This window comes from Myxine glutinosa, chromosome 3 (assembly GCF_964187855.1).
Source record: "Myxine glutinosa chromosome 3, kmMyxGlut1.1, whole genome shotgun sequence".
NCBI lineage: Eukaryota > Metazoa > Chordata > Myxini > Myxiniformes > Myxinidae > Myxine > Myxine glutinosa.
In genome coordinates, this window is record NC_136263.1 from 50691947 (window position 1) to 50704319 (window position 12373).

Sequence of the window (12373 nt, forward strand, 5' to 3'; positions counted from 1 at the left end):
TATATATATATATTATATATATATATATATATAATATAATATAATATATATATATATATATATAATATAATATATATATATATATATATATATTATATTATATATATATATATACAGTGGAACCTTGACTTACGAGTTTAATTCGTTCCGTGACCGAGCTCGTAACTCAAATTGCTCGTATCTCAAATCAAATTTCCCCATTGAAATGCATTGAAATGCTATTAATCCGTTCCAGCCCGCCAAAAACCACACCAATTTTTTTTTAAATATACAGTATATATAAAAATATCTCGCGCTTTATATTTCACCTGTATGCAGCATACAAGTTGGCAGGATGGCCTGGACTGGAGGTACGCACACTTGACTCTAAAGTCTAAACTGTCCAGCCTGGGTTTGAATCCCGACCCAGCTATAACCTGTCATGGGTGAATCACAGGCAGGGTGATTCATCAATGTGTGTACCGCTAAACTGGGCGCCCCGTTTGCGTCCCATTAGTTGTTGGATGTTAAGGATCTCACCGTGTTTTCCACAAAGAGAAGGCGAGCTATCGCCGGCACTCTGAACAAGTTGTGGCCTGGCATGCTCTTCTCCTCTGCCGTTATATACGTCCTCCTCGGCATCTTTTTCCAGAAGAGCCCTGTCTCGTCACAGTTGAAGATTTGCTGGGGGATGTATCCTTCGGCTTCTATCAGTTCGGCAAAAGTTATAATAAAATCTTCAGCTGCTTTCACATCCGAGCTTGCTGCCTCACCATGCCTGACGACGGAGTGAATGCCGGTCCTCTTCTTAAAATTATCAAACCATCCCCGACTGGCTTTGAATGACTCTTCCGATGCCTCGTCCGTTGATGTTCCCGCCGTCTGCTGCACCAAATCCCCGTAAATGTCTCGTGCCTTCTCACAGATGATGCTGGTATCTCCTGCGAGCTGCTTCTCCGTCAACCACACAAACAACAACTTCTCCATCTCTTCATGGACAGAGGTCCGGAGCTTTGAAATAAACTTAACGCCCTTGGCTGGCGTTATAGCCTTTATCGACTCCTTCTGCTTCAAAATCGTAATATTGTAGAAGTACTACGATCGTACTGCCTCGCCAAGTCGACAACACGCACACCTCGCTCATGTTTTTCGACGATTACGTGTTTTATATCCAAGCTCGCTCGCTCGTAACTCAGATCTCAGCTCGCATCACAAAGCAAAAAATCGAACCACGAGCGACGGCTCGTATCTCGGAAAACTCGTAAGTTGGTGCACTCGTAAGTCAAGGTTTCACTGTATATTTATATGCAGTGTCTGTGTTGTGTTGTCACTGAACTACTCCCTAAAATTATTGTGAAATCGTACCAAACTTCTGGTATGCACCAACCCCTCCCATGTGTATGTCCTTGAAGGGTTTTTCAAATGTTTTTTTTTTGTTTTTTTTCAAAAATTCCGACAAATCTTCAACTTAAATTGTTTCGAAAAATGTAATATCACGTATATCAAAATATAATAATGTCAAAATATCAAATATATCAAAATATCAAAATCAAATACATTACTAGAGTAGCTCATGGTGGTTGAGTATGCACTTTATTGTACAGACCTAAACTCTTCAGGAATCCACTAATTGAAGGTCCAGGAACAATATTTGGTTGGTAACACATTTGCCACTGACGGCGAAATAGCTGAAATGGCCACACCCCTTTTTGGGCCACGCCCCCTTTTTTGCCATGACTGTATCTACAGAACCGTTGGACCTAGGAGGTTGCCCCGACCACTCAAAATTTGCGCAATGGCCACATTATGGGGGGTCAGTAATACATTTTCATATCCAAAAGTCAATGGTTTTTAAGATAATTGCCAAAAACCGATTTCAACATGTTACGAACTACAATATTATTCGTAATTGTTCCTGTTCCTGTTCCTATTGTTCAATTACTTGATTCCTGAAGAGTCTAGACTAGACTGTTCTAGTCATGCCATGGCAGCCATGACACTGTTCTAGTCATATTTCAGAACCAACCGAGAGATAGCGATTCTGAGGACATTCAGACGACAAGCTGCTCAACACCACTAGGAAAGAGAAAGTTTGCTGGTGTGCTGCCATGTCAGGTCATTGAGAAGTCACACCTTGTCAAAGGCACTGGTGATATACCGGAGACATTTTCAACTACACCATACAAGGATAATCGAAAGCACAGTGTTGATGATGATTATTTCCTTTGGTGCATGGCAAGACAGAAGTACACCGATCGTGAGGAGGGCTCTTTTCCTAGCTTCACAGCAACAATGAGTGCACTCCAGGATCCACTTAAGTTTGATGTTACAAAGACGTCATTTGTACCCATCCTTCCATATGTCGCAACCGAAATGGACACAATATTTACATCCATGATAAACTTTCAGGATGTCTTGAAGCAGAAGAATGCCGTGTCAGGGGCATTGTGGTCTGATGAAGGGGTGTATGCAATCGCCAAGGAAATCCAGCTGTTGAAGCCAGATCAGTTTGGTAACATATTCCTTGGAATGGGACCTTTTCACATGGAGAAGATTGTCATCGCTTGCCTTGGGAAGTTTTTAGGCTGTATCGGTATTGATCTGGCTTTGATTGAGACTGAAGCCTTTGGCAAGCTCGTTGTAGAGAATAGTGTCATGACTGGAGGTCACTATTGCAAAGGCAAGGAGGGAATGAGTCTTGTATCAGAGGTGATGACAGTTCTTATGTTTGAGAAGTTTCAACCTGACCAGGACAGTACTAGTTGTGAATTAGACCAGCAAATAGAGACCATGGAAACTAAGATGCAGCAGGCTTTAGATAGTGACCATACAGAGTTCAGAGAGATTTGGGAAGAAAGCAAGATCTTACATGCAGACTTGAAGAAGTATTTCACCGAATGGAAAGAAACGGCCTGTAATGAGAATGTGAGGTACTGGAGCTTGTTTCTGGATGAGCTGTATCCTATCCTGAGAGATCTTACACACTCTATTCGGCAAGGCGATTGGCATCTTTTCGTTTCAGCTGTGCGGAGGTGCATGCCTTTGTTCTTCGGGTTTGGCCGGACAAACTATAGCAGATGGGGTACGCTGTTCCTTGAAGATTGCCTGGACCTACAAAGGAAGTTCCCGGGTATCTACAGATGCTTTACAGATGGTGGATGGGTGATGTACCACACTACCCGACAAGGCAGTGCAGTAGGATTTGACATGGCACTCGAGAAGTGTTACAATAAACCCGCCAAGGTTGCTGGAGGTATCATTGGGATGACCAGACAGAAAGAAGCAGTAGCCTTATGGAATCTCCTAAAGCATGAGAAAGATCTTCATGTGGCACAGCTGCTGGAATGGTGCAACTTGGGAGACAAAGATGACAGTGAGCTGAGCCTACACCATGAGTTCAATCCAAGTTCTACGAAGATTGGCCATGTTCGTGCAAAGGCCCTTCTGGATTACATAAAATCCATCAACAATCCGTTCGACGCTGGAATCAGACTTCAGAACATCTCTACTGGAGCTGACATTCCCCAGGAGGTTGTCGACGGATTACTTGAATGCCTGGAAATTGGTGAGAAGAGTTATGAAGAGTTTGTTGAGACCAGATTTCAGGATAAGGAGAAGCACCTACATGATACAATCCCTACCAACCGCAAGACTGTTTTCGTGAAACGTACTTCTACTCCGTTCACAGCGAAGAAATCGATGGCGAAAAAGGATGCAGCGGAAACGGTTAGGTACATTGACTATGCTAGAGAAAGAGGGTACAGCATGCTAGAACTCCTGAAGTATGAATTGACCAGCACATCCCAGTTCCTCACCACTGAATGTAAAGATGGCATCAAATTGAAGAAGCCCGATAAAGCCTCCTTAGCCAGGGAACTTGTCAGTCGCCTTCCACAGGAGACGAGGAATGTAAAGAGTGACGCTCAGATGACAATAGTGGACTTCATGGCACTTGTGCGTAAACTACCGATGAAAAAGATGGGCCTTCACACATTCGGGGAATTGGCTGAGAGTCTTTCCAACAGGATTCTTGCTACAGGCTCCGTGTCCACAAGAATAGACATTATTTTTGATGTTTATCAAAAATCATCAATCAAGCAAATGGAACGGGCACAGCGAAGTTCCTCAGAACAAATCACAATCACCATTGGGTCTGACAATCAGAAACTCCCTGTCGATCTTGATATGTTCTGGAGCTCAATGTTGAACAAAGTTCGGTTGCAGGAGTATGTCTTCAAGTGGATGCTGCAGAATGTCGAGTCGGACAAGGAAATATTCTTTGGAGGAGTATATGGGGGTGAATGCAGGAAACTGTTAGCTGGCACTGAAACACAGATCGCAGAGCTCTCAAGCAACCAAGAAGAAGCCGACGACAGAATCATGTTCCATATTAATGATGGTGTTGTGAAACACGGGGTTCAATCAGTCTTGGTCGACTCGCCTGACACAGATGTCTTTGTCAACCTCATCTTCCACTTCAACACAACCTGGCAACTACAAAAGCTGTACGTGAAGCTTGGTAACCGGAAAACAAAGAAAACTGTACCAGTCCACATGTTGGTTGATCAACTGGACAACGGTTTGGTGTCGTGTCTCCCAGCCATTCATGCTCTCAGCGGTTGCGACAGTACCAGCAAGGTGGGTCCAAAGCTGTCTGGCCTGAAAGCATCCATCGATCTCTCCCTACTGGAAGGGTTTGGTGTAGAAGAACTGTCACCACAGATAACAAGCAATGCTGAAAAGTTCCTTGTGTCTGGATTAAAGAAGACCGACTGTTCCACTTTCGATGAATATCGATGGGAGCAGTACCACAACTCCAAGAAAGAACTGGACTTCAACCAGCTTGTGTGCTGTTCATCAACGCTACGAGAACACATAAAGCGAGCATTTCTTCAGTGTAAGATGTGGTTGCAAGCCCCAACTCCTGCCGTCACCAAACCAGATCCACTCCAGTATGGGTATGAAGCAACGGACGTTGGCATAACACCAGTGATACTGCCAGTATCGTGCAGGCCCGATGACCTGCCTCCTCCATGCAAATGCCCAAGAGCATGTATGAGTACCAAAACGTGCACTTGCAGAGACAGGAACATTAAATGTGTCACGTTTTGTGGCTGTAGTAAAGGCGAAAAGTGTAGAAATCCAAATAAGTAAATTCCAAAATAGGATGATGCAAAAGGTATAAGTGTCATATAATGTTGTGGCCTTGGTGGTATCATACAATTGTAGTTCGTAACATGTTGAAATCGGTTTTTGGCAATTATCTTAAAAACCATTGACTTTTGGATATGAAAATGTATTACTGACCCCCCATAATGTGGCCATTGCGCAAATTTTGAGTGGTCGGGCAACCTCCTAGGTCCAACGGTTCTGTAGATACAGTCACGGCAAAAAAGGGGGCGTGGCCCAAAAAGGGGTATGGCCATTTCAGCTATTTCGCCGTCAGTGGCAAATGTGTTACCAACCAAATATTGTTCCTGGACCTTCAATTAGTGGATTCCTGAAGAGTTTAGGTCTGTACAATAAAGTGCATACTCAACCACCATGAGCTACTAGAGTACATCAAGTATATCAAAATATCAAAATGTATCATCTGGACCATTAACTAGGGCTGGTTGGATATGTTTGACGCAGGGGTTCTTAACCTTTTTCCCTGTCAAGACCCCCAACGGATTGCCCCACGATGTCCCCATACACCCTTTGCCAGACTGCTGACTGACTCAGGCGCACCGTAGGTGCGCATAGCTTGGGCGGTCTGGGGGCATGTCCCCCTATAATTTTTTTCAATTTGTAGGTGCTCTGTGGTGCATTCTGAGGGGTGTTTTTACTTTAATTGCCTATTTTTTTGGATGAAAATTGGTAACTTATTACCCAGAAAATGAGCCAAGTTTGGGGATCCGCACCTGATCACCAGTCCCATTAGGTTCCAGTGTGACTTCAAAATATCTCGATAGTTTAGTTTTACATATGGATAATTAGGAACAGATCAGGATAGAAAATCATTAGGATTTCATCCCTATTTATTTCTTTGCTTGTTAACAAAGAAACAAAACAAACTAAACTAAAACATGGAAGTTTTATGCAAGCGCTTTTACTAATCTAGTGAGATTGTTGCTGCTGTTTTTGTGCAATCAGAATATGGAATCGGGGCACAGTTCGTCACAACGCCACTCGCATATCATCGAACACATCAAGTCGATTTCTCCACTTTGATTTCAGGTTCCATAATGCAGAGAAACCTGTTTCACAGAGATACGTAGTTGTGAAGGGAACCAACACATTCATTGCCCTCTTCGCCAAGCTAAAGTAAGCTGCTATCTGCTCACACCAAAACTGCTTAAAATCCAGCCCAGCCTTTCCGAAATCAGCTTTCTTTCTTTGATCTTCTTGGAACTCGATCAAATCATCCTTCACTAAATCGTTGTCGCTCATCGTATAAATATCAAACGAGAAAGGGTTCTGGATCCAAACGGATTCCGTGCTAAGATCATCAATGTCTGAGAAGTAACCCTCAAAATTGGTACTTAGGACTTTCAAATGGTTCTTGACTTCTTGAAGTATTTCCCCAGGCAATGTCTTTTCATCTTCTCCATCAAGAAGGATATCGCCAAGGATTGGAAAGTTCGCCATGTTTCCACTTTCAATACGGCGACTCCAAATAGGTAATTTCTTCGTGAATGCCACTAACTTTCACCTGGCTTGAATAATGTCCACATCCCTTCCCTGCATCGACATGTTCAAGTCATTGAGGTGACCAAAAATATCGGCCAAATATCCCAGGCTAACAATGAAATGCTCATCTTCAAAACTGTTCGCAAGAGGGGATTGTTGATGCCTGAGGAATTCGAGAATTTCTTCCCGAAGTTCCACTACACATGCGAAAACATGACCACGAGATAGCCAACGTACCTCTGTGTGGTACAGTAAAACACAATGATCCGCCCCAGTCTCATCACAGAATTTTTGAAATAGCCGATGATTTAATGCCCGTCCACGAATAAGGCCGAGAAAAATATATTTCCGGTCTCTGGTCAGCGTGTGCATCGATTTTGACCCTGCGCGTCAACAATTTTTTTTTTTTAATTTCCAACGGTACCTACAACAGCGCGCGCCTGTTGTTGCCGGGCCGGCGCGCTATCTCAGGAAATGCGGGTCTGTGAGGGTCGCCATTGGTATCGACGTTCGCGCATGGTTCTGCTCGAAGAAACTTCGTTTAGTTTGTTCAAATCCAACGCCGTTCCAAAGATATGAGTAGTTTTGTGTGCCGTGACGTCATGAATCCAATCGGCTGGATATTGTCATTTATTGAAACGAAGACGTTCTTTGTCGGGTTCGTGTGAAGCAACCAGAAGGCCTAGGGAGCTGCGGGTGGTCTCGTTAGTTCTAGGCCTGGATCCTATCTCGATTGTCATGAAGTTGTAAGTGTCTGTGATAATCTGGTGGACTGGGAGAAGAGATCGTGGGAGACCATCGGCCTGTTAGACCACTTGCGCATGCGCAGTGTTGACGCGATCGACGCATTGGAATGTTTGACGGTACGGCGAGGCGATCTCGAGAACGAAATGGCAGTCTATAATATGCTTGAAGAACATAATAATTTTCAGAATATATACATTTTAAAATAACTTAAGCTTGTGTTCATTATTTACAAAAAGGCCTACAAGTCCCATTGGCTGTCTTTAATTTCTCTCAGAGATGGCGCCACGGCAGATGAGGAGGACCGCAAGGCATGAGGACACAAAAAACAACACCTTTATATGTGCAATCCATGCTTTTCAAAAAAAAAAACCGCATCGCCGCATCAATTCTGGAACATTGGTCTGGCCAGAGACCAGCAATATATTTTTCTCGGCCTAAAGTTGACTGTCTTTGTAAAATGAGGTCGTAATTGCTGATATTCGGTTCTTCATCTAATGCCCTAATGGCCTACAATCTCACGTAATGTAGGGCCTACATTACATGACAGCACATTGGCTCAGTGTGAACTTTGACCCGCCCTAATCGCTATGTAAATGTTCTCATTGTCATGTCAATCGTGCATTGTAATCGCATGCATACGCCCGGGGTTTATCGTTGTTTTATTCAAATTTTATTAGAAAATTGAATTTATATTTGTTTGAAATATAATTATACAAATATAATTTGTTTTGAAATATATATATTTATATTTAAATATATATTTATTATATATTTAAAGTTTATATTTCATTGAATTTATTACAATTTATCATTATAATTGATTACGAGTCCCATATCCCCAGATTTTGGTCCCTATACCCCCAAGGGGTATGGATACACCCAGGTTAAGAACCCCAGTGTTTGAGGTATGTGCAACAGACAACAGAGGCTGCAGGTTTACGAGAACAACTGGGTCAAGAGGATTGCGGGAGTGAACAGGGTGGATAGAAGGAGAAGGGATGAACTGAAGGAGGAGATTGGTGTGCAGATGAGCCTGATGGGGAGATTGGTGAAATGCCGGCTGAGATGGGCTGGACACTTGGTGAGGATGGGAGAAGAGAAAATGTCAAAAAGAGTGGATAGGTGGAGGGAACAAGGTAGGAGGAAAAGGGTAGACTGCAGTTGAGATGGGAGGATTGTGGGAAGAGGGATGTCAGAAAGATAGGGGTGGTTGGAGGGTGGAGAGAGTTTGCCGAGGACAAGGGTGGGGGGGGGGGGGAGTGGAGGAAGATCGTGGTCAAGGCAGAGCAAGAGCTTGATGCCATTGAAACCCTCTCCTTGTAAATGGAAGAGGAGGAGGAGTAGGAGAAGAAAAAGATGATGTGCACTCGCCGCCTGAGCAGTCTCGGTTGCGGGTGAATCTTTACCCAGCCATGTAAACTGTCATCCCACAAGTAGGGAGATTCGTCAATTTGTGGTGTTCCACATGTAGGGTGATTCATCAATGTGTGTGCCATTTCTTGGATGGTCGTTAAGCTGAAGGACCTGTCTACCAGTACTGGGGTCGTTGGTGGACGTCAAAGATCCCACGGTGTCTTTCTCGAAGAGTAGGCGAGTTGTCGCCGGCATCATGAAGAAATTACAAATTATTCTGCAGTCGAGCGTCAGACCCCGTTCCCGTTCGAGAAAGTCTTTGGGCAGAATCTTTCCCTCTGGCTGACTCCAAAAGGTAGAAATAATCGCAATCGTTAAACGAATAGAAACAGATGATCTGGACCATTAAATGCAATCTTCCCTCAAACGATTCCGTTATATTAATTTTTTTAACAGTTGCTCTTGTCTGCTTTCTCCACACTTTGCGAATGGGAGATATTTTGCCAAACCACCACGTTTCTGGTGCTGTAGATCACTGATTAGTGGGATATTGAAACGTGTAATTGCATTTCCAGCAATCTCTTCTTAATTACCCCGGCTCAAGCAACCCACACACTCTGCTGTGCCGAATTTCCTCGCTTTGCCATTTGCTGCACTGGATGCGTGTCCATTGACAATTGAGAGCAAATGAAGTGCGATTCTTGTGCTTCCAGCTCATGTTGCTCGGCTCTCTCATTTATCGATTTTTTTTTTGAAGTTTATCGCCCGACCTTGCGAAGAAAATGTACCCGACTAAGAGCTCTGAATTATTTATGTTGCGTTTTGCACTCGGGTTGCAAAAACAACAGTCTTGAAATGAGGGACATTTGAGTGATTGGGACAGTTTAAGGAGAGGAGGTGAGGGATAAGAGATGAGGAGTGCGACCCAAACGTTAATTGGTGCTTCCAAGATGAGGCTCTCTTAGGGACATTTTGAACTGACTGAAAATGGTTCTGCAAAGGTCGACGCTTTGTGGATTGTTCGCGTTGACGAATTTTATGTGAAAAGCTCAAATGCCACTAGTGGCATTTGTTTTGCTTCATTAAAAAAAAAATCGAAAATATTATGTTGATCATACAATCATCCATTTAGTTTTGCTTGATGGAAGATGCACTCATTACTTGCAAAATCGAAGATTTTTCAAGTATATTGGTCGGTTGTGTTTGTGGTTCTGTCTGTTTGTCTGTTTGTCTGTTACTTGCAAAATCGAAGATTTTTCAAGTATAGTCAGGTTCACTATGTTAACAAATATAATTTCGTTCAAAATTTTGGGAGATTAGCAAACCTGTACATTTTTGGAATCATCAGAGCATGGAGAATCCGAAAATCAATGTTGGCATTTGCACAGACACCTGCATGGCCGCCAATTTGGATTTTCAAAATGGCCGCCATAAAATACATATTTTGCGCAATCTCGGCTTCTAGTCAACCTAGAAACTTAGTTAAATATACTAATCCTATGTTTTCTGGGTCAAGGAATCCAATAAAGACCTCAAAATAGTGCTCAGGATTATAGAAAAGCAACAAACAAAGGTAATTGAAAACCATTGTCTTTATATTTGTGATATAACTGTATTACATAATACATGATATTGCAAGTCCTTTGAAGTTATAGGTATGGGTTTATAAAGCAAGAAAGCAGCCTTGTTAGTATCAGATTGAACTATAAGTCCGATACACAGGATCTACTAGGTCTACACCGTTCAGGAATTTGCTTTTACAGATCTTCATCACTGTCCTGAGGGTCATTTTCGCAAAGGTGTCTATGCAAATGCAAACATTAATTTTTGGATTCCTCATGCTCTGAATATTCCAAAAATGTATAGTTTTGCTAATCTACCAAAATTTTGAACGGAAAAACATAGTGAACCTGACTAGTATATTGGTCGGTTGTGTTTGTGGTTCTGTTTGTCTGTTTGTCTGTTTGTCTGTTTGTCTGTTTGTCTGTTTGTCTGTTTGTCTGTTTGTCTGTTTGTTTGTTTGTCACCGGCCTACAGGTCACAATTTTCAACCGATCTTCACGATACTTCACCAAGTGGTAGAGTTGGTCAAAAGCAAGAAGCCTATTGTTTTTGGGGTCAACATGTCAAAAGGTCAACATAGGCCAAAGGTCACCAAATTTGCTAAATTTCTAAAATCCTCAATTTTCATCCGATTGACTTGAAATTTGAAGACCACTTGCATATCTGGTCACTGAATTCAACCACCAAGTATTTTTGAGGTCAACATAGGCCAAATTTCTAAAATCCTCAATTTTCATCCAATTGACTTGAAATTTGAAGAGGACTTGCATATCTGGTCACTGAATTCAACCACCAAGTATTCTTGAGGTCAACATAGGCCAAAAGGTCAACATAGGTCAAATTTCTAAAATCCTCAATTCTCATCCAATTGACTTGAAATTTGAAAAGGACTTGCATATCTGGTCACTGAATTCAACCACAAATTATATTTTAGGTGAACTTAGGCCAAAAGGTCAACATAGGCAAAAAGGTCAACATAGGCCAAATTTCTAAAATCCTCAATTTTCATCCAATTGACTTGAAATTTGAAGAGGACTTGCACATCTGGTCACTGAATTCAACCACAAATTATATTTTAGGTAAACATAGGCCAAAAGGTCAACATAGGCCAAGTTTTTAAGATCCTCAATTTTCATCCGATTGATTTGAAAATTGAACAGCATTTGCACATTGAGTCACTAAATAGGGGAAACTATTTTTGAGGTCAAAAGGTCAACTCAAGGTCAACCTTCCAAAATCATCATTTTTCATCTGAAAAATCGTCACTTTTCATCCTGTTGACCTGAGCTTTGATCAATATTGTCAATTTTAATCTTCATGAAATGGACAATTTGCTGTATCAATGGAATTTCTTTTCTTGGGGGGGGGGGGGGGGGGGGAGCGGGTTTTGCAAGTATCGTGCTCCGCATGACGTCTTCTTGTTTTAACTTTTCATACAAAATTTGACTGGGCTCGAGGTACGCACGCTCGCCTCTGAGCTGTCTAGCCTGGATTTGAATATTGGCCCAGCTATAAACTTGACATTTCGCAGTCATGGGGCAATTAATCAATTTGTGTGTCATCCCTTGGATGGATGTTAAACTGGGCAGCGGATGTGCCATGTGCCACGATTGTTTGATTGGCGTTAAAGATGCCATGGCATCCTTCACAAAGAGTAGGCGAGCTATTGCCGGCACTTTGAACAAATTATAAATTCCTGCTCCAACCTATGGGGCACTACATCAGCGTCACACCCGTGCTCCCAGCAAATGATGCTATCCCGTGGCGATGTGCTGCAGACAAAAGAAGAAGATGCAAATTGACAAAGTAATGTGTAATGCCACTCGTGGTCAGGTTTTCTTGCCCTTCTGATATGCGTTGTTGCGTTGAACCACCAAATGACACCATGCTCATCACTTTCACCTTGCTGACATTTAGAGGTGTTGATGTTCTCAGTGATACTTTGGTAATGCTTTACTATGGCCACCATGATGTGTGACCGTATCATCGTACATGTATATTACGTGGTTTGCTCTTTTGGATTTTTTTTTTAATCCTTTTAGATTTAAGAATGACATTT

The 12373-nt window shown here is 42.4% G+C and overlaps 1 protein-coding gene across 2 annotated transcripts in view; it reads left to right on the plus strand.

Moving 5' to 3' along the window:
* The window catches only part of LOC137423584 (ribosomal protein S6 kinase alpha-3), a 350089-nt gene that overhangs the window by 69988 nt on the left and 267728 nt on the right, over positions 1-12373 (plus strand). The gene's annotated exons all lie outside the window — the stretch shown is intronic.